Source organism: Balaenoptera physalus (genome assembly GCF_965194825.1).
Source record: "Balaenoptera physalus genome assembly, chromosome: 7".
Taxonomy (NCBI): Eukaryota; Metazoa; Chordata; class Mammalia; order Artiodactyla; family Balaenopteridae; genus Balaenoptera; species Balaenoptera physalus.
In genome coordinates this window covers 83,096,725-83,120,154 of record NC_138886.1, presented here as the reverse complement: position 1 = coordinate 83,120,154, position 23,430 = coordinate 83,096,725, and the positions used below count along the sequence as shown (strand labels likewise).

Here is a 23,430-nt window from a genome sequence, read left to right as displayed (position 1 = left end):
AGCACAAAATGGGAATTGAAACTGGATTTCCTACAATCAGTAGAAATGTTCTACAAGCAAAAGAAAATAGACAAGGGAAAAATTACAACTACTGCCTGGGGTCAAATGAAATAAAACCTTCCTGACGTCCTAGAAAGGAACATTTTCTAAGCTATCTAATGTAAAAAAGTAAAGTTATTCCTGCATATTTATTATACTCACAACGATGCACCAAATTTGTCAGCACATTTTGTAAGCCTCCACCTACTGCCACTGAAAATGTATATTTTTCAGTTTAAGGCTCAGTACAGTCAATTCTTTTTATTTGGGATAGCTGTGTTCTATAAATTCATGGCAAAAACTGAATTAGCAAATACTGAACCACTGTTCCTAGGGGAGACCCGCAGGTCAGCTCCCGAGAAACTCTGATCACATTTTCATCAACCAACAATACACAACTTTGTTTTATATGTGTTTCTGCTTAAAGACCCCTTATTTAATATATACTGTTGATTCGTTAATGCTGAATTTACAGCCAAAAGCACTATAACTCATTCCTGAAAGCAGCTTATCTAAGGCAGCACATCTTTTCTCTGTAAGACATGTCACAGCCTTCTTTGCCCTTGGGAATGCTAGACAGCATTTCAGCACTATGCTTGAGGCCTATATTAAATAGCAAAGTCACCAACAAAGGTGGGGAAAAAAATGATTTTTGCATAAATATGCAAAAAAAGTGGCACTAAAAAGATTGGAAAAAGAACGCTTGCTCACGGTATGAGAGCGGTGTCATCTTATCTGACACAAGAAGTGTCCTCTTGTCTGATCTCAGCTGGGAACGTGCAGCTGAAATTCTTCTCCAATTCACACACATCCACAAATGACTGCAAAAGCACAGAGAGTACTGATTTGGGGATTACAAGTAATTTTTTGCGAGTAGGTGAACTCGCAAATACAGAATCTGAGTAATGAGAATCAACTGTATTTCTGTCTTTAGCCCCTATTGCATAGATTATCAGAGCTGAGTTTGGGGAGTCCTCCAGATATATACAAACAGAACTTACACCAAATATGAGAACCCCTTCAATTCCATTCTGACCTTCTGCTTGGCAATCAGTCTTACCTACAATAAAAATCTTCCTCCCGGGACTTCCTTGGTGATGCAGTGGTTAAGAATCCACCTGCCGATGCAGGGGACACAGATTCGATCCCTGGCCTGGGATGATCCCAATGCCACGGAGCAACTAAGCCCCTGTGCCACAACTACTGAGCCTGCGCTCTAGAGCCCACGGGCTGCAACTACGGAGCCCGCATGCTGGAACTACTGAAGCCCGCTCACCTGGAGCCCGTGCTCCGCAACAAGAGAAGCCACCGCAATGAGAAGCCCACGCACCGCAACGAAGAGTAGCCCTTGCTCGCCACAACTAGAGAAAGCCCGCACAGCAACAAAGACCCAATGCAGCTAAAAATAAATTAAAAAAAAAAAAATCTCCCTCCCCTGGTAGGCCACTGAGCCTAGTGGTTAAAAAAAGCGGACTCTCAAGCCTGTCATCTGATTTTGTACCCCAGGACCATCATTTATAAGGCATGGCCTTTGGCAACTCAACCTCACTAATCCCTAATTTCCTTATCTTTAAAATGGGGATGGTAGGAGTATCTACCTATTGGGTTGCTGCAACACTTAAATGATACACTAGGTTTAAAGCGCTCAGCTCCATGCCTGGCATGTTCGATAGTCCTCAATGATCAGTGACTATTATATTGAGTTGAACAGAACACATTTCCCATCATAGTCACACAGAAGGCCATGAATGAAACACTACTTTCTTATATTTTTCAAAGCTGTGAGCTTCATTGCCAACACCATGAGCGAGAAAATAAAAGTGTCCTTAAAAGAAGGATTCCCTCTTTAACTCTTTAGTGGATTTAATCTCAGAAAAGGGAAAAAGCAAAAGTTCCATGGGGGATCTCCAGTGTTTTTCCAGATCACAAGCTTTGCCTTGACAAGTGATCTGCCTCCCTGTAAGGTGAAGTTTCCTCAGTTTCCTCATCTGTAAAGTGGAGGTTTAACCAATGATCTCCAAGGACCAATCCAGAACAGTAATGTTGCAGCCCAGCCTGACTTAGGACAAGTTTTTTCCTTCTCTTACTCCAGTCTCTCTAAGATGCTCCAGCTAAAACAGTCTTCCCAATAACAAAATTAAAAACAAAATTTCATAAGATGATATTGTACCCTGAATTGCCCCTGATTTTCAGCCAGGAGAAATTCTGCCTCTGAGGAGACATACAGTAATGTCTGGAGACACTTCTGATTGTCACAAGGTGGGACAGGGGAGGTGCAACTGGCATCTAGAAAGGAGAGGCCAGGGCTGCTGCCAACATTCTACAAGGCTCAGGACAGCCCTCACACCACAGAATTACCCAGCCCGAAACTCACTAGTGCTAAGGTGGAGAAAGTCTGGTTTCTCTTAAAGCACAATTCCCATGGATGATTTAATTGCCCTTGGCGTTGAGATCCAGGGATGTGGGTGTAAAGGGATTACCTGCTTTGCATGGTGTTCTGGTCATGACCTGTGATTTCCTGCCAACACTGAGAGCATATGATCTGCAGCATTACTGGCTACTTGAAACCCCACACACTGCTTAATCCTGCCCTAAATCTATGTTCCAATGGCCTGACTTTTTCCTAATGTATTGATAAGATATGATTAAGCTATTTTTAAAACTTAACACTAGAAACACTTTGTGGATTTGGTTAAATTACAGACCTTCGACCTCAGTGGAACTTTTCACATGGGATGACTTTTTCCTGATAAAGAATTAGCAGCCGCTGGGGGGGGTGGGAATGTTGATGACTGGAGAGGCTTTAAATTATGATTAACAGATTCTCACTCCATCGCACTTACTCTTTCTGACTTTGGAGAAAGCAGAACATACACACCTAATGATGCTTTCAGAATTCTTTTCAGCTGATTGCCTTTTTTCTACTCCCTAGGCCTGCTATTCTTCGGGACCTTTCCAGAATCACGATGTGCTCTAAAACTATTTCCTGGACTGTTTTTGACCAACTTCCAGGGAACACAGTCCCTTAACGCCCCACACAGAGCAACAACAAAAGACAGAGTTTGCTCTCAGACATCACTCACGGCTTCAGCAAAGCACTTAAACCCATCAGGAAATCCCTCAAGGGGAAGAGACTTGACACCAAGGGGTGTGTGAAATAGTCTCGCCGTCAGGTTAGCTCTTTCCAGTCCAGGCAGAGAGAATCTCGTGCAATTAGAAAAAAGGAGAGGTGATTCCAGTGTCCCTCCAGGTGGAATAACTCCATCAATTTCCCAGGAGGGTGTGACAACAGAGCACCTTAATTCCCCTCCTTAGACCTCGGCTAACAGCCCTGGTATCACAATTTTGGATCACGCTTTCCATTTTTTCATTTTGTACTGATCATCTCATCAGTAGCAGCTGCAGAGATTATTGCCCTTATCGCACAGAAAAGGAAAATTGAAGTAAAAAGTTCAGTACCTTGCCCCAAGAGGTCACGTGATTAGTGGGGCACTAGAGCAAGGTCCCCCTCTCCTGGTTTGGAGATGTAAACTGAGAGGATCTCACAAACTCCCAAGAAAGAATTGTACCTCCTTTTCACTAACAAAAACATTTCTGATGGTATCTAATGGTAATGTCCTGTCTTCAGTGATAATATGGGCAAAGAAGAACTAATTCTTTTACAAGTTATTGAATTCTTAATCTTAAGATTTGCTAAACCTTACATGTAACCATGAGGGTAGAAGCTATAATACCCATTTTACAAGTGAGAAAACTGAGGTCTGGAGACAGGGTAGTGACCTGTCCAAGTCACATACCTGGGGATTCAGACCCAGATCTACCTGAGCCCAGAGCGTGGTCTCTTAACCTGTACACTGTACTGCCCACCTCCCATTATTTTTGTAATTGAGACATAACATCCATACAGTACACAAATTTTTACAGGTCACCACCACCCAGATCAAGGGACTGAACATTCCCATGACCCCAAAGCCCCCTTGGGCTTCCTCCCTGGATAGGTGCTCTCTTGACACTCTACTGTATTTTTTATCACACTTCAGGAGAGCTGGAAGGTGCCTGAGCAGACACAAAGTCTGCTTTAAGACCACATACTCCTTCAAGAAACCTCTACAGAAATGCCATGGCTGATCTTTTTGTCACAGCTATAGATGTGCCTGACTGTGGTCAAAACAACAAAAAATATACCCAGCATATGGTGCTTGAACACCTGAACATCCACACACACAAAAAAAAGGAATATAGACTTCACAAAAATTAACTCAAAATAGATCACAGACCTAAATGTATAACACAATACTATAAAACTCCTGCAAGATAACATAGGAGAAAATCTAGATGACCTTGGGTTTGGCAATGACTTTTTAGATACAACACCAAAGGCATGATCTATGAAAGAAAGAATTGATAAGTTGGACTTCATTAAAATTACATTTTTCTGCACTGTGACAGACTCTGTGAAAAGAATGAAAAGATAAGCCACAGACTGGAAGATAATATTTGCAAAAGACACATCTGATAAAGGACTATTATCTAAAATATTCAAAGAACTCAACAATAAGAAAACAACTGATTAAAAAATGGGCCAAAGACCTTAATTGATAAAGGACTATTATCTAAAATATTCAAAGAACTCAACAATAAGAAAACAACTGATTAAAAAATGGGCCAAAGACCTTAACAGACAACTCACCAAAGAGGATATATAGATGGCAAATAAGCATATGAAAAGATGCTCCGTATCATAGGTCATCAGAGAACTGCATATTAAAACAATGAGATACCACTAGACACCTATTAAAATGGTAAAAATTCAGAACACTGAAAACATCAAATATTGGTCCAAGAAGTGGAGCAAGAGGAAATGCAAAATGATACAGACACTTTGGCGATTTCTTACAAAACTAAACATATTCTTACCAAATGATCAAGTAATCACGTTCCTTGGTATTGATTCAATGGGGCTGCAAACTTATGTTGACATAAAAACCTGCACATGGATGTTTATAGCAGCTTTATTCTTTTTTTTTCTTTTCTTTTTTTGGTTGCACCAGGTCTTGGTTGTGGCAGGCAGGCTCCTTAGTTGCAGCATGTGAACTCTTAGTTGTGGCATGTCTGTGGGATCTAGTTCCCTGACCAGGGATCGAACCAGGCCCCCTGCATTGGGAGGGCAGAGTCTTATCCACTGCGCCATCAGGGAAGTCCCTATAGCAAGTTTATTGTTAACTTCCAAAACTTGGATACAGCCAAGATGTACTTTACTAGGTGAATGAACAAATAAATTTTAGTACATTCAGAAAATGGAATATTATTCAGCACTGAGAAGAAATGAGATATCAAGCCATGAAAAGACATTAAGGAACCTTAAATGCATATTACTAAGTGAAAGAAGCCAATCTGAGAAGACTACATACTGCATGAATACAATTATATGAACTCTAGAAGAGGCAAACTATGGAGCAGAAAAAGGTCAGTGGTTGCCAGGGGCGAGTGGGGAGGAAGGAATGAACAGACAGAGCACAGAGGAATTTGAGGGCAGTGAAACTACTCTGTATGATACTATAATTATGGATGTATGTCAATATACATTTGTCCAAGCCCATAGAATGTACATCACCAAGAGTGAACCCTAATGTAAACTGTGGACTCTCGGTGATAATGCTGTGTCAGTGTGGGTTCATCAACTGTAATAAATGCACCACTCTATTGGGGGATGTTGATAATGGGAGAGGCTGTGCATATGTCAAGGCAGGGGGTGTATGGGAAATCTCTGCTATTTTCCACTCAATTTTGCTATGAATGTAAAACTGCCCTAAAAAATAAAATCTATTTTTTTAAAAAAAGTCACCTCCTCCCCAGGATATTCAGAAATTGTTGCCCTAGGGGTTCCCCCACCTCCCAACAAGGGCCCCTGTTACAGCCATGTTTGGAAACCACTGGCTTCTTGTGAACCAGCACCTGCCATTTAATGGCTCTGTGACCCTGTAATGTCAGGCAGATTCTTTCACCTCTGGTTTTAATGTATTACTCATAAATCACTACCTTATGGAATCCTGGGAGGGATTAAATGAGGATTCAATGTAGAAAAAGTACTTAACCTATAATTCCTTTCCCTTTCCCTAAGGAGTTGGGGCTTTGGTCTCAGGACAATTTTAAGAATTTTAAGGAGGGGAGTGATGTGATTAGCTTGGTTTAGAAGTGTCACTGGTTTAAAAAAATCATTTAGTAGGCAATGTGGATATGGATGGATGGAGGAGGAGAGGGCAGGCTTGAGGCCCCGGGAAGTGAGTTGACAGTGTCTGATAGCTGCTCAGGGTGAGAGAAAGGATCTGAGAAAGCGGGGGACCGCTAGCCTTGACTCTTATCTTCCCTTCACAGCCAACATCTGCTCCAGCAGCAGGTCTTACCTTCTCCACCACAGAGTAACCAGACCCTCCAGCCTCTCTAACCTCTGCTGCTCCTACTGCCATCCTACACTGCTCAGTCCCTAGTCCTGGACTTGTTATAATAGGCTCCCAGCATTTTTCCTGCTTCCAACTCCAATCCATTCTCTATAAAGCAGTCATCAATGTAAATCAAATCTCATCCACTCGCCACCTTAAAATCCTCTAGTAGGTTCCCATCGCACTGAATACAATAAAATTCTTTACCCTGGCTTTAGGATCTGGCCGATTTCCCCTCCCCCACTGTGCTCCAGCCTTTCTGTCTTCCACCAGGAGGGTCCGCACCTAGCTGTTTCCTCTTCCTACAATGCTCTCCCTACCCTGGCTAACCTCCACCTCATTCCTTCCCCCACCAGCCCACCCCACCCCCTCCACATTTGCCTGAGGACTCAATTCTGATCTGAGCCGCAATGTCACCTACTCAGAGAAGACGTCCCTTCCTATTTTAATTTTATACCTAAAAAGATCACCACCTGCTATTTTTCTTACTCATTTATTGGTTGATCATCACATTTGCTATCTCTTCCTATTAAAATGTTGCCTCTCCAAGACCAGGAACTGCCTGTCTTATTCCTTACAGTACCTGGTCCGTAATAGGTGTGAATGAATAAAAGATCGTTGAACGAATAAAATAAAATTATGTGAGGGTGGAGGAGGTGTTTGCAAAAATATCTCTGATGATCCCACTCCAACAACTATTACTTTCATTGCACTGTTAACCATTGTTGTAGCATATAGTGTACTTTATTGGGTATCTCTTTTGTGTATCAGTCTTTCCCGTTCTTTTTCGGCAAAGGAACCATTTTCTTATTTATCTTTGCATGCCCAACATCTTGCTCAGTATCTGACAGCCAGTAAGTGTTCAACAAGCATTTGTATAACGAATGAATGAATGAATACATCTCAGCTGAGGTTTTACTTCTTATTGAGCCAACTTTTCATTCTCACAAAGTCACTTCCTGAATGATGCCTCCTGGCATTGATTTACGTCCTCTCCCTTCTCAAACTTGTAATCAGGACATGCTCACGTTCGACATTCAACTGTCCTCATATTGGACGGGAAAGGAGATGCCCTCTAACCTCGGCTCCCCAAACTTCTCTCTTTTTCACCGCCTAATTTCTCTGAAGTGGCTCACTTCCTCTCTCCTCCACTCTTGCCCAGTTTTACCTCCCCAGTTCTCCCCTATACGCCCTCTGAGACAATACTAGGAATAGCCAGACCCAAGCTGATCAACTGTTAGAAATACACATTGCTGTGTCCACCTCAGATCTAATAGATTAGACTCTCTGGAGTTGAGGTCTGGAAATATGCATTTTTAATGTTCCAGATAATTCTGAAGGAAACCAGAATATGTCACCCTAAAATATCCCTCTTTGACATAAAAATTATTTTGAGCTGATAGCAATTAAGAAATAGTAAATGCAGAAAGCCTTCCCCTTTTCTGCCTAAAGGCAAGAAATAAAATCTCCTTTGACTGGAGACAAACACTTATCAGCCCAGAGACCAACCAGAAGGATCTGCAAACAAATCCTGTTAAACTAACTTTTATCTTCCTAGTTAGGCAAGAGAAGGACTAACTTACCCTAGCTGGACTACTCTCTTGCCCAAACCCCATTGTCTTGTCAATTCTTCACAAATTTATTGTTTCCTGTCTAAAATGTATAAAAGCGTCCTGCTCTGATCACTTCTGTGTGTCTTCATTCTTTTATGAACTTGTAAAAATTCAATAAAATTTGTATGCTTTTCTCCTGTTAATCTGTCTTTGTTGGTTTAATTTTCAGACCCAGCCAGGGACCCTAAGAAGCTTGAGGAAAACCTTTTCCTCCCCCACAATTCTCAAGCACACCAACATTTAAGACTGCTAGTAAGCTATTTTTGATTTTTTTTTAATAGTTAATATTCTTGCAATGCACAAAATTCCAAAAATGCAATAGGATTTTGGCAGCTTGTTACAACTAACTGTAGAATTCCTACTAATTAATAAAATGACTAACAACCCAACAGAAAAAGGAGCAAGAGTCATGAACAGGCGTTTGTCAGAATTGCCAACAAGCATATGAAAAGATGCACTATCTTGACAAATTGAACACATATCAATCTCTTTCCTAAATATATATACCCTAACAGTTCATGAATCAGGCAGCACCTCATCTAGCAGATAGAAAGGAGCTTCAAAAAGCTCACAAAGGGCTTCCCTGGTGGCGCAGTGGTTGAGAATCTGCCTGCCAATGCAGGGGACACGGGTTCGAGCCCTGGCCTGGGAAGATCCCACATGCCGCGGGGCAACTGGGCCCGTGAGCCACAATTACTGAGCCTGCGTGTCTGGAGCCTGTGCTCCACAATAAGAGAGGCCGCGATAGTGAGAGGCCCGCGCACCGCGATGAAGAGTGGCCCCCGCTTGCCACAACTAGAGAAAGCCCTCGCACAGAAACGAAGACCCAACGCAGCCATAAATAAATAAATAAATAAGCAAATACTTTAAAAAAAAAACAAAACAAAACTCTGTAAAAAAAAAAAAAAAAGGTCACAAAATGAAAGAGTTTTATAGGCAGAAGGGGCCAGGACAAGGAAGCTACTAGCCAAGAGTAGATTGTCTCAGGCAAGGTCACCTTCGTAGAAGGTCATGTGTTTTTCCAGCACTGTGCACTAAATAAATAAAATTTTCCCCACTGATTTGATATGCCACCTTTTTGTGTAATAAATTCCTCTTTGTATCTGGGTCTGATGAATCCATTCATTCTCATCTGTGGTCAAAGGCAACCTGTAGCTTTGGAACACAAAGTAAAAAAAATCTGCCCACTTTATTCTTTGTTAGCTCCTTCATGGCTTTGCTAAGACAACTAGTTACAACTAGCTAAAACAGCTAGTTTAGAAGTGTTTGTAACATACATGTCCACCTAAAGATGGTCCATGAAGATCAGAAAGCCCTTTTCAGTTTGGGTTTCAATAATGTCCAGCACAGTGTTGGGGCTCAGGGTAGGCCACCCCAAAATATGTCTCAATGACATATTGATTATTTTGAATTAAAGTTACTTAAAAGATTGGTATAAATATACAATGGAATACTACTCAATCATAAAAAGAATGGGATTTTGCCATTTGCAGCAACATGGATGGACTTGGGGGGCATTATGCTAAGTGAAGTAAGTCAGACAAAGAAATACTCTATGATATCACTTGTATGTGGAATCTAAAAAATACAACAAACTAGTGGATATAACAAAAAAGAAGCAGACTCACAGATATAGAGAACAAACTAGTGGTTACCAGTGGGGAGGGGGAGAGAGGAAATACTGGGGTGGGTTGGGGGGTAGTGGGAGGTACAAACTATTGGGACAGGCTCAAGGATGTATTGTACAACACGGGGAATACAGCCAATATTTTGTAATAACTGTAAAAAAAATAAAAATAAAATAACAAAGATAAAGTTACTTAAGAAACAGCTGATGCAAGAGAGACACTTTGACTCTCCTCTCTGCCCCCCTGAAAGCAGGAAATAAATCTCCATGTGAAAGGTGTCCTCCCTGCATCTGGAGGTAGAGGACACCCTTATCCTCAGAGATGGGAAATTCAGACTGGGAAGCTGTATAAACAAACCTGGCTACCTCTTTAATTTACTACCCCAAGCCCAAACTCTGTTTAGATTTTTCACTAATTAAGCACCCAAAGCCAAAGTGTCTTTGTCCTGTCACTTCCTCACAAATTTATTGCTTCTTTGTCTAAAAAGTACAAAAGCTACCTGCTTTGGCCACTTCTTAGGTCCCATTTCCATGATACCTCCATGCAAATGAGTTAAAATGTGTTTTCCTCCTGTTAATCTGTCTTGTGCCAATTTTATGATTAGTCCAGCCAGGAGATGACCAGAAGGGGGTAGAGGGGGAAATTTCCCCCTCCCCGACAGCAGCCTGATGTTGGATTAACAAAGCACATCATCTTCAGGCAGCCAATTGGCTGCAGTTTGCCAGCACGAGCAACATTTTCATCTGTAAATGGGGATTTTGATCTCAACTCCATGAGAACAGGACTTCAGGCAGCAAAGAACTTGGCTTTGAAGCCAATGTAAGAGGACCCTTTCCTAAGGCACCTCCACCCACGGCAGCGTTTCCTTCTTCCCTAACCTCAGAGCCAATCTGAAAACAATGTTCAGATTTTCTTGGCAAATTTTGCTTTCAGTTCACTTCTCTCACAATTCTAATTAAAATGTTCTTCTTCTCTGTCGAAGGATGTGAATAGCCTTGAGAATTCTAAGTGCGAAGGTTAGGCATTCTGAGTATCACTGCATCACCCAGTTAGTGCACCCCTGCTGTGTAAAAGGAGTTGAGCCAGGAATTATAAAGAATATAAAGACAAATGTGACCCTGTCCCATTCCTAAAGGAGACTATAGCCCACTGGGTAAACAAATAGCAATAGTACAAGTCATAACATGATCAGAACAATTCTTGCAAGGGTGAGGAGCTTGGCTGGTGAGTCTTTCTATATCAACTTGAGCATGCAACTTAGTCTTTCTGGGTCTCCCTTTTCTCATCAGAAAAACAGACTAAAACCCATATCGATCTCATATAAGTATGAGAGCATGACAGAAATAAATGAAACATTCATGTAGAGAGTACGCTACAATGCCTGGTGCACGGTGGGCACTTGATACATGAACTGTTCTTATTTCCAAGAGCTATAGGAGTCCACTGAAGGGACCATTCATTACATCTTTGGCCTTTGAGAACAAATAGGTTTCACAAAATTGGAGGCTTAGAATTCAGGTAAAGGCTACAATCTGGGGACAGTACTGAGGCCAGTTAGGGGAATTCCAAGGTATCTAAACGGTGTGCACTGCTTTCTGAGATCAGTCTGCAAAGGCAGCAGAGGACAAGAGAAGACAAAGCAGAATGAAGTTAGTATTGAAAAAAAATGTTACTTGCCATTCCAGTTCTACAAGTATCAAGCCATTAGCCACCGCAGTCGCCCAGGACAGTGCGTTCTGAGGGGAATTCAGAATGGAAAAAAAAAAAAAAAAAAAAAACCAGGAAGAATTCTGTGCTTTAAATATACTGGTACCTAGATAGTTAAGATGCACATCTAAGGGAAAATTTCAAATGACCCCAGTTTCTTGCATCTTCCCATACATAGAAAAGCACTAAAATGACTAACTTGAGATATCTGGTTTTTGTAATAAGCAGTAATCTTTTGGTGCTTGACCACATGCTTTTCCTACACAGTAGCCTCTAGCCACCTGTGCCTTACTGACCCTTAAAATGTGGTTAACTTGCCCGAGGCAGTGAGTTTTTAATTGTATTTCACTTTCATTAATTTAAGTGTTTTTTAAAATGTTTATCTATTATTTATTTATTTATTTGTCTATGCCGGGTCTTAGCTGTGGCACGCGGGATCTTTAGCTGTGACATGTGGGATCTAGTTCCCTAACCAGGGATCGAACCCAGGCCCCTGGCATTGGTAGCGTGGAGTCTTAACCACTGGACCACCAGGGAAGTCCCATCATTAATTTAAGTTTAAATCTAAACAGCCACATGTGACTAAAGGCTACCACATTGGACAGCACAGCTCTGGATTATTATCATACCTGCCTTGAGCACACCCTTCATGGAAGATGGTGGTCAGATCACCTAAAAGGAGAGAGCTGGGACTTCATCAAGATGCCAAAACAATTTGTACGAACTGTGCTTATGGCAGCTTGCTAACAACTGCTCATTTTATAGATTGAGAGGAAGGGAGAAAAAACAAAAACAAAAAAACTTCAAATGGATCTGTTCAGAGCAGTTTTCTTTCACCTTTTTTAGAAATGGGCTTACTATTTTTTTTTCTTTTTTTTAATGGTTGTCTTTTTTTTTTTTTAATTTATTCGGCTGCTCCGGCTCTTAGTTGCAGCATGTGGGATTTTCGTTGCCGGGTGCAGGATCTTTAGTTGCGGCATGGGAACTCTTAGCTGTGGAATGTGGGATGTGGGATCTAGTTCCCCGACCAGGGGTCGAACCTGGGCCCCCAGCATTGGGAGCGCAGAGTCTTAGCCACTGAACCATCAGGGAAGTCCAGAAATGGGCTTACTATTTTAGCACTTGTTCGTCCAGTCACTCCCCACACCATAATCAGAATCCTGCAGATTGTTTCTTACACACACACACACACAAAATGGAACAAAAGATGAACATAGATTTTTTTGAGATTTGTCAGACCTTTTACTTAGAGATGGACCTAAATCTTGTTTTATCTAGTCTTGCAAAAAGTCTGTGCTCCAAAGCAATGAAACTATGATCTAGCCTCTCACCTTTTATCAAAATAATCTTTCAGTAATATATTCAAATAATTGTGCCAGACAAACATAGGTATCAAAACGGTGTCTTCGATAAAGATTCTGACTCCTCCAGAGATAGGAACTGATGAATGGGTACATTTCCAGCAGTTATCCTAGAACTTTGAAACAACAAATGGTTCTCAGGCAGAGAGGGAAGCAGGCCAATAAAACAATGAATCATGTCTAGACAGGGATTATGACAATCCTCATAATGTAGATGAGACAAAATGAGGTCTAAAAAGGTTACACGACTTGCCCAGAACTGGAAAATCACATCTGTAAAATGGACTTGAACTGGGTCTTCTGACCCCAGACCCAGGGTTGTGGCTGCTTCTATTTTCAGGCATAGGATGGAAATAAGGGAATTTGTCTTTATGATTGGTTTTTTGGAATGTGTACTTTCCTGCATCCATGATAACTCATGTGAAATCACAGAAATCTAAAATGAGACATAACATCCAATTATGACATTTTATAAATGGGATTATGGTGACATACAAAGTATGAAAGGAGTACTGTGTTGATTCTATTATAATTAAACCATGAAAAAGTAATTTTTTAAAATCCTGGATGGTGCTAGTTTTCAAACTTTGATCTGTGCCAATCACTTGTGCCATTTACTTATTTATTTATTTATTTTTGCCCAAGCCACGCAGCTTGCGGGATCTTAGTTCCCTGACCCATGCCCTCAGCAGTGAAAACGTGGAGTCTTAACTACTGGACCGCCAGGGAATTCCCACTTGTGCCATTTGTTTAAAACACGGTGGGGCATGGGTACCCTGACCACCCATTCTGATTCAGAATGTCTGGGGCGGGGCCCAGTCATCTTTTTCTTTTCTTCTTAACAAAACACACAATTCTAATGTAGCCCACAGTTTGAGAATTATTATTCATACACGGCATAGGGGACTGAGAAAGACTAGTAAGGTAGGAGGGAATCCAGGAGACTGACGAGTCATCGAAGCCAGAAGAAAGTGCTTCAGAAAGTGGATTGGAGGTTGGGAGGTGAAGAAGAGATACAGAGAAGTAGCCGCTGGCAACGTTCAGGTTATGGGCATGCTGATAAGAGCAGCTTCAGATAAGTGAGGGCGTCAGAATGTGTTTGGCATGGGATGAGGAAGGAGAATGAGGGGAGATGGAGGAAGCAGAGTGACAACAGACAAATTTTGGGGGGAAGTTGAGCTGTGAAAGGGGCAGAGAAATAGGACTGAAATAGAGATATCTGTACACAACCCCCATCCATGTTCATTTCAGCATTATGCACAATAGCCAAGGCATGGAAACAACCTAAGTGTCATCTCTTCCTTTTGATAAGTTATTTAACCTCTCCTGCCTTGATGTCATCTACTGAGTAATAACTTTTAAAAAGTTGTTGTGAGAATTAAATTCGTGATACTGAAAGCCTGTCATAGAGTAAGTGGTCATTATTTCTGTATTCCCATACTTAGAAACCTTGCTTAGTATCTTGTTGGCGATGAAAAAAATGAATGAATGAATGAACAAATGAACAGCGGGAATGGTCCAGTACAGTAGAGAGGAATCTAAACGTTGTACATAGCAAGTCCCTGGAGAGATGATAAGTAATGCAGATCCATGGGGCCTCCCCCAAAGACTTTTTCTTCTCTTGGTTTCTTGACTCCGCCCTCTCCGGGCTCCTCTCCTACCTCACTGCTGCTCCTTCTCAGTCGCTTGAGCAGTGGAGGCTTTGCTCAACCTCTTAAGCTCAGAATATCTCAGCAATTTGTCCTAGGAACGTTTTCTTCTTCGTCTTTATACTAGCTGATTTCACTGTGTTCTGTGGCTTTAAATACCATTCAAAGGATCCATGAACTTGGATGGGGGAAAATATCTTATTTTCACTAATCGCTAACTGAAATTGAGTATTTCATTCATGAATAAAGGGGTCTGAGTACAATAGTACTGCAGTACCTGTGGCTTTGTCACCAACAGAAATCAGAAACATTTTCATATTACAGTACAATTTTTCCACATATCTAAAGATATCAATTCCTTTTTTATTACTTTGAGATGATGGTTGTTAATTTCTCAGATCTCAGATAATTAATTTAACAGATTTACCTTCTAGATCGGTTATTTAATGTATTAATACAGGAGCATATTATATTATGCTAGTGGTTTTACCAGACTGTCACAGGGATGCACGGCATAAAAAGTTAATCACACCCGATTTAAATGAAGATAAGTCCTAAATTTCTACCTTCAACTTTGACTTTGCTCTAGCTCCAGCCTCATAAATTCAGTTCCACGTGGGCGTCAAGTAGACCTCTCAATATGAACAATACAGAAACAGCTCTGTGGCTTCACACTTGCTCCTCTCCCAGTCTCCTCAGATCTCCTCCCACTTGTTAAAGCCCCAGTTTTCTTTCTTTCTTTTTTTTCGGCCTTGCGGGATCTCTGTTCCCCGACCAGGGATGGAACCCAGGCCCCCGGCAATGAAAGTACCGAGTCCTAACCACTAGACAGCCAGGGAATTCCCCTAAAGCCCAAATTCTAACACCAAGTTACTGTACTCTACTTTCACTCGCCTTCAGAACAGCATCTGAAATTCTCTAGTCAATAAGCTTTAGTAACACAAAAAACAGTAATAATCTGGATCTCCCCCAGAAAAAGGCAAATGGACTCTTTTTTTTTTTTTTTCAAATGGACTCTTATAATTGAAGAAAGGGGCATAATAGGATTGGAATGGCTAGCAAGAGCCTCTTCAGCAAATTTCCAAACCAGAAATTTCCCTTAGTAATTACAAGAGAGATTAATTTTTATTTTTCCCCGGAGCTGAAAATTTAGATGCTCCTATTGTCTATCCTTTTGAGGTCTACCCTAGGACCTAGGGTGGGACAGATCAGGGTGGGGCAGAGTGGAAGACAGAAACAGAGCCTTTAAAATGGGTTTATCCACACCCAGCCAGCAGGACTCACAAGGCATTCTCCTTGGCGAGCTGGGGAGTGAAGCTGGCGTCTGGCCCTCCATCCGACACACCAGGGAAGAGGCACCGGAGATCATTTGTGGTTCCCATGGTGGGTACAGAGAACAGAATTTCCTTTCCTGAAATGCTTTTATTTGTGTAACTCCAAAAGTGTGCAATGGCTAGTAATCTGAATTAGCCCTGTGACCCTACTTGCAGGTTTATTCTTTTTTTTTTTTTGGCCCCTGCCTCGCGGCATGCGGGATCTTATTTCCTCAATCAGGGATCGAACCCGAGTCCCCTGCAGTGGAAGCGCAGAGTCCTAACCACTGGACCGCCAGGGAATTCCCTGCAGGTTTATTCTTTTTTTTATAAATTTACTTATTTATTTATTTATTTTTGGCTGTGTTGGGTCCTCGTTTCTGTGCGAGGGCTTTCTCCAGTTGCGGCGAGCGGGGACCACTCTTCATCACGGTGCGCGTGCCTCTCACTGTCGCGACCTCTCCTGTTGCGGAGCACAGGCTCCAGACGCGCAGGCTCAGCAGTTGTGGCTCACGGGCCTAGTTGCTCCGCGGTATGTGGGATCCTCCCAGACCAGGGCTCAGAACCCGTGTCCCCTGCATTGGCAGGCAGACTCTCAACCACTGCGCCACCAGGGAAGCCCCCCTGCAGGTTTATTCTTAAAGGTCAGTCTTGTTTGGGATTAGTTGTTGACAATCAGCTCATTTAACAAGTGTTTCTTGAGGGGAAGGAAACTAACATTTACTGAGTGTCTACTCTGTTCCAGGCACTGTGTCGGGGGTTTTAAGTGTGTCTTCCAATTAATCCTCATAATGACATGTCAGAGCTCTTGGGATTAACCTTGGACCATTTTCATCCTGTTCACTCTACATGTCTATACGTAGTCAACTCACATTTCTATCTCCAGCTTGACTTCTGAGGGCCACGATCTGAACTCACTCAAACTTCCTTCACCACTTCTCCACATCCACATGCTTAGATGCCCCATGAAAAATCTCAAATATTTCCAAGACTCTCCTGCCCATCCCAGCCCCCGCAAACCATTAAACTCTACGATTGTCTATCCCAGTAAATGACAGCGAAATCATCTTTAAGGCTCTATATTTTTTTCGAATTGCCACTACCCATACCTTCTCCTTTACTGAAAATCTCCCAGTGGCTTCCATAGCTCTTAGAATAGAATGCAGAGGCCTAAAGAGGACACCTCCAAGACTTTTGCTTTGTTTTCTGCCACTCTAGCCTCAAAGACCTTGCAGTTCTAGATTCCTTCCCAATCTAGGAACTTTATCTCCTCCCCCCTAGAGATTTAACATGAGATTAGTCTTTAAGTTTTTTGCAATTTAATACATTAAAATGGGGCCTTTTTATTTATTCCTAGGCTCTATATATGTTGTAGCTTTCAGCTTAGTCCCAAAGACATTTTAATTCAGGTACCCTGGTTTAAACCTTGAATACATGGTTTAAAACATGTATTCATATACATGCTTCCTCCCAAACACTCCCCCAAATGGGATAATAGTACAAATATTGTTCTGCAACTCACTTTTTTTTTTTTTTTTTTACATACTCTGCAGAATCTTTTATGTCAGTTCTTACAGACGTGGCTTATTCTAACTTCTATTTATTCTCTCACGGTATGAACGTACCATAATTCACCGTTTCCCCTATAAGCTGTTCTAATGTTTTTCTTTTATTAAGCCACCATGAATATCTTGGACCATATGTCCCTGAGGATTTGTGTATTTCTGTAAGATAGATTCTTACAAGTGGAATGTTGGATCATATGAAATGTGCCTTTTTAAATGTTTATCTGTTCTATCTGCCTGCCCCAAACCAAAGTCTAGAGCTGGAAGAAGTATTAGAGGGCATGTGGTCCATCATGCTTTGTAACAGGGAAGGAATCTTGAAACCAAAAGGTGACAAATGGAGATCAGAACAGGGTTAGGATGAGAGCACAGGGCTAGGGATACTCATCTGGAAAGTGGCTCAAAAGGTGACGGGGGAGGTGGCGAGAGGTGGGGAGTGGGCTGGGAATCCGGAGAGAAAGATGACATCTAGAGAAGCAGCCACCTCCACCCCGGGCGTGGGAGTGGGACAGGAGCACTTGGAATGAAGACAATCAGGCTAGAGAGAGGGTCAAGGAAAGAGCGGCGTCATTAGCAGAGCCAGGGCCCAGAGAAATTAAGGAGAATGAGACCTAGGGATTTGGCCAGGAGGGTTTTTGGTAGAGGGATCTGATCTGAATACTTATCAATGATGTGTTTGAGATTTTCGACACAGAAACAAGTACCGTTTATTGCCTGTGTACTCTTAAAGCCCCCTAAGCCACCCGAGACAGAGGATGAGCCCCGCGGGTCACACAGCCGGCGAGGGCTTGAAGCCTGTTTCTACCCCGCAGGGCTCCCCTTGCCTCCTGCAACGCAGGAAACTGCATGTCTCTTCTGAACCAGTCCCGATGATCTTAAGTCCAAACGGGTTGAGTCGGCAAGTCTTCCGCCCCCCGCTTTGAGCCCCCAAAGCACTATGGGGTGGCCTCACTTAACACCCAAGCCCCACCCACCCGGCCAGACCACGCCCAGCGGGACACGCCCACTCTGAACCACACCCGCTCTGGACCACACCCACAGCCTCCAACAGACCTGCGAGTCAGGCTCACCTAGAGCCCCTAACTGCTTCACTCGCTTGTGTCTAGTGCCTGGTAGGCACTCTGCTTACTCAAAGGCGTGATGAATGACCTCTATAAGAATTATTAGAAAATGTCTTCTTTCTGCTTCATTATTTTGCACATTCATTCAAAAAACTCACTGAATTCTTAACAGCAAGAGACAGTACCACCTCCCACTGATGGAGAACTTACGGATGTCTCTGCCTACTGCTAGGATCTGAGGAGAAACATTTGAAAAGACACAGCCTATGCGTCTAAGGATTTCAGAGACCGGCAGAAGAAATAAGGAAAGTAGATAATCACTACAAAGTGCATTTAGCTCTGGGTAAAATACCACTTTGCTAATCTTGTTTAATCCTCACAGCCACAAATAAATCTCAACATATAACAAAGGAATCCATGATACAAATGAAATTAAGTGGAGTGAACTCCACATGTGAGTTTTAAAATTCTCTATATAGCCCCTTCACTCCCTTTTAGCTTAGAATGATTTGGTTGCCCAGATCTCTGTGTCAAAACTTTCTTTTGCTCCTTCCATTGATCTTGCTTTGGTTCTCTATGCATGGAGCGAGTATGCTGCCTTGTGCAAATCATTTAAGGATGCAGAAACTCAATGCAGTATAAAATGAAAATGCAGTATAAGAGGGGTGTGAAAGTTGGAGGTGTGTACCTAGGTAGGTGTACCTGGGAGGTAGGTGCCAGGAGCCTGGTCCATGTCACCTGGGGAAGCCAGGAAGGCATCACCAAGGAGGAGGCCCTTGAGGGGAGAGGCTTAAAGGGTGGGGTGATCTTTGCTTGGTGGGTTGCAAGTGGACAATAAAGGGGGAGGTGAGGCTCTGGGGGTGATGTTCTATACAGAGAAATCACATGTGCAAAGCACTGTGGGAAAGTGTAGCCTGATCTCAAGGGATCTTTAGCGTGACCTCAAGTTCAGCATGGCTGATCATATTGTTGTTGGGGGATGAAAGATAATGCCATCTGGTGGGTGAGGACCAAGACTTTACCTACCTGGCTTAGGTTTTTTTTTTTTTCCATGAGCAATGGGGAACCACTGAAGAATAGTGAGCAGGGGAGTGACATGATGAAATGTCCACATGTGAAATACTTCTTGGGCAGTCACGTGAAGATAAACTAGAATAAGAACTATAGGTAAGAAGTTGGCAAGAAAACTATGGCTATGGTTTAAGTGAGAGGAGGTGAGTGTCTGAAGTGGGCAGGTATTGAAGGTGATTGAGTGTAAGACGTGAGAATAAATTAACAACCTAAACTCTCCCCCAAGTTTCCGACATGGGAAGCAGGGTGAATGGCAATGCCACATACAGATGAAAGAAAACAGGAATGGGAGCCTGTTTGGGGGTTGATTTCAGGTTGGTCACGCTGAGTTGGAAGTACCTGTGAGACAGCCAAGTGGAGATGTTTCCAAATATGGGTATGGAGCATCTGCCTTCTGCAAACTTGGACTTCATTGGCGTCTTTTCCTCATATCCTCCTACTCTCTCTCCACTGGTGCTTATGGGGTCATGGATCTTTAAGAATAATGATGAAAGCTCAAGACGCTTTCTCCAGAAAAGTACATGTGCATAAGAAAAATCCTTCTGTGTTTCTCCTTGATTCTCACACTAGTACCACACTCATAAGAGTTCTGACACCAGATGTCAGATACCAGCTGTGTGTCCCACAATTTGACACAATTCTGACACTATCTACCTGGAGACAGCATCAAATCCCACAGGTTAAGGGCTCAGTCCCACAAGACCTCCCCCTCTCCCATTTCAGATGCCAATCACAAGTCCAGGTTGTCACCTGTGCTTCTGACCAGCACAGGTTCCCAAAGCACTTTCATCAGGTTGGATTAATTTGAAAATCCCAAGATTCTCCATGGCTTGTTCTTTCTTGTGACCAGCCTCCATCCAGAAGCCATCAAGGAGCCCACCCAAAGTTGCCTCAATAGAACAAAAGACTCTCTTCTTAGGAATTTACAAGAGTTTCAGGAGCTCTGTGCCAGGAAAGAGGAAGGAAGACCAAATACGTATGTCTTATTATAAATCATGATATCACAACATGCATGCAAAATGATTGGATGCCTTCGGGAGATTCCATTCATAGACCTTATCTGAGAAACTCTGTAAATCACATCCCTGTGTTAGAGTAGGAGGAAGCCCTAGGGACACTAACACCCCACGGATGGGTGGAGGAAGAGGAGTGACAAAGGCAACTAAGAGGGAGTGACCGAGGGAAGAGGGGCACCTGGAAAGGGCAGCGGAAGTCCAGGGTAACTGCAACCAAGGAGGGCCGAGATTCAGCATCAGAATAAGGACTGCCCAGGGTTTAGGGGTTTGCAGCAAGAAGGAGTCGCTGGTGACCTCAATGCATGAGGATCCTGTAGTGTGATCAGGCACAAGATGCGGAGAAGTGACCTGCAGAGGAAGTGGGTTTAGTGAGTGTAGCCCCTTCCCTCATTAAGGGTCCATTCAGATCTGAGGTCATTATCCACAGATTGGCATTGAGTGCCCTGCACACCTGAAATGCTTTCACCCGTGACAAATAACCAATATTTATTTAGGCAGTTCGAGTCTCTTGAGAAATGAAAGTCAGGTTTAAGAATAGAACACTTTGAAGAAAGAGTGAAGAGATCTGAGAAGGCAGTGAGTGGAGAAGAAAAATAAAATGTACAAAGAGACGTGAGTTACAAAGAGAATTGGTTGAGTTGGTCTATGTGGATTGTTGGAGGATGGAGGGAATGAAAAGTGCCCACCCAACTGGGAAGGTATCTTGAGATCATTTAATCAACATATCAGTTTATTACAGTTTAACTTATTCCCAGGGTGGGATCGGGCAGACAATGATCCGGAAGCATTCACAGATGCACTCCACACCCCCAAGGGGCCGCTGGGACAATTTTATAGTTAACCCCAGGCATGGGGGTACGTGCTTGGAAACAGGATGTGCATTCCTGAGTCAAGATGACTGATTGGGTAACTAGTCTCGTGGGCGCTGGGAATACGTCCGAGAAGGTCTTCATCATTGTTTGGGGACTAATAGAGCATAGAAGCCACCTGGTCCTGATAATTAGTAAACAATATCTATTATCTACCAAGCCACTGACGACAGAGAAGTGATTTACTGCACAGTACAGGCCTGGGTAGGGTCAGCAGAAGGACAGGAAGATCTGTATGGGCCCAAGATGGCGTCAGTTATGTTAACAGCCATACATGGGTTCACAAATTTTTTTCCTCTAAAGACTAAATTTTGAGTTATTTTTCTATTCTACATGCGAAGTCAGAAATTAATAAACTTGGGAAAAGTCATTTCACTTACAGGCAATATACAAATAAGATATAATTTTCTCTCAGCAAAGATAGCAGAAATGTGTTTGGTTTATAAACTAAAGGAGGAAAAAACATCATTGCTCAACTTTAAAAATAAACATGCATTTAAATAACCCACATCTGCAGTGAGGCTAATCCACTGCACATGTAGGTTATACCTGGAAAATGAATGAAAAGAACAGCAGGAAACAATTTTTTTTAGAAAAGAAAAAACCTTATTGTATAGAGGGGTGTGAAAACAGCCTTGTGCCTTGCTTCTTGGAATTAATGCTTCCTGTAGATAAATTACTAATTCTCCTTGGAACAACATGGAAGGGTCCTTTTTTGCTGGATGTCACTGAGTGGACTCAAGCAAGTGCCCTGAGCATCCATACTTCAGAGCTTCTCTCCTCTTCTCGCTCATGATCTGGGTCCCCTGATGCACTCCACATATCAGGCCCACTTCGCGGAAGTCTTCGGGCCTTAGCAGAGCTTCCTGGATCAAGATTGCAAAGTTCCTCTGCATTTAGAAAATCCTATCCATCTTTTTTGTTGATTAATTTACAATTATTTATAACTACATTCTCAGTTATAATAACAGTAACAGCTAATGCTTCAATAGTCCTATGTGCCAACCATTAGCCAAAATGCTTTCCATACCAACTTGCTCAATCTTATGAACATATGAAAAAAGAGAGGGTGGCTGAGTCGTTGCCCAGGATCGCACAGTTAATAAGTGACAGAGCTGGAAATGAGCCCAGGTAATCTGCTCTTAACCACTGCCACCTTGTGCTAATCAATGTAGTCACCGCACAGGAAGCACAAGAGTAGAATAATAAACTACCACGTTCCCACCAGCCAGAATTGACAACTAACTTTCAATCCAATTTGCTCTACGACACTTCTTTGTTAAAGAATCCAACTAGTGCACACAGATAAACAATTCTGTCACCAAGGCCCCCGTTGGCCACTGAACCAGGCTTCCTTGTCTTGCTCTGAAGAGGGAATCACTGTCACAAATTTAATTCCTCTTCTTCCAATCTGATCTGTAGTGATGCCACAGGCACTTTCAGGCAAACCAGTTCCCTCTATTATTACCTGATTGCTACCCATCTCCTGTTTAAGGAACTCTAGGCTGCAAAACCTCCCACCAAAAACATCCTGCACTTGTTTACTTTTGCTTGAATTACCATTCTTGAACCAGGGATTGAGATAAAGACTACACAGAACTACAAGGACCGATAAGGCTCCATCTGGAGAAGTTTTAATGCTGAGGCTGGGCTGTGTGCAGAATATTCAGATAGGACAGGAGAGAAGCAAAGGGTGCCTTTACAGAAATTTAAAGAGCTGGCCTTCTGTCTCTGCCCCCAAGGCAAAATTCTTGGCTTGGTCTCCAGGTCTTTCTCTTGCCTTCCAAGTCCCATAGAGCAAGACATGGATCTTTGTTTTGTTCACTGATGACTCCCAAGTGCCTAGAATAGTGCCTGGTTCATGACAGGCTCTCAGTAAATATTCGTTTGGGAGCTGAAGATGCCAAAAGCAGAAGGGGAACGGTGGGGAAAACTCAAGTCTTCAAGGCAGACAGCCTAGATTGGGTTGTCTGGCTCCAGCAGGTTCCAGCTGTGTGACCCAGGGCACGGTGTTTAACTTCTGAGGCTCATCTGCTTTCATGGGTCTGGACAGGGAGGGCGCTCCATCGTGGTTCACTGGGGGGACAAAGCCTTTTAC

General features: G+C 42.6%; 1 long non-coding RNA gene across 3 annotated transcripts in view; it reads right to left on the bottom strand.

The window, feature by feature from the left end:
- The window catches only part of LOC309664517, a 439,565-nt gene that overhangs the window by 145,567 nt on the left and 270,568 nt on the right, over positions 1 to 23,430 (bottom strand). The gene's annotated exons all lie outside the window — the stretch shown is intronic.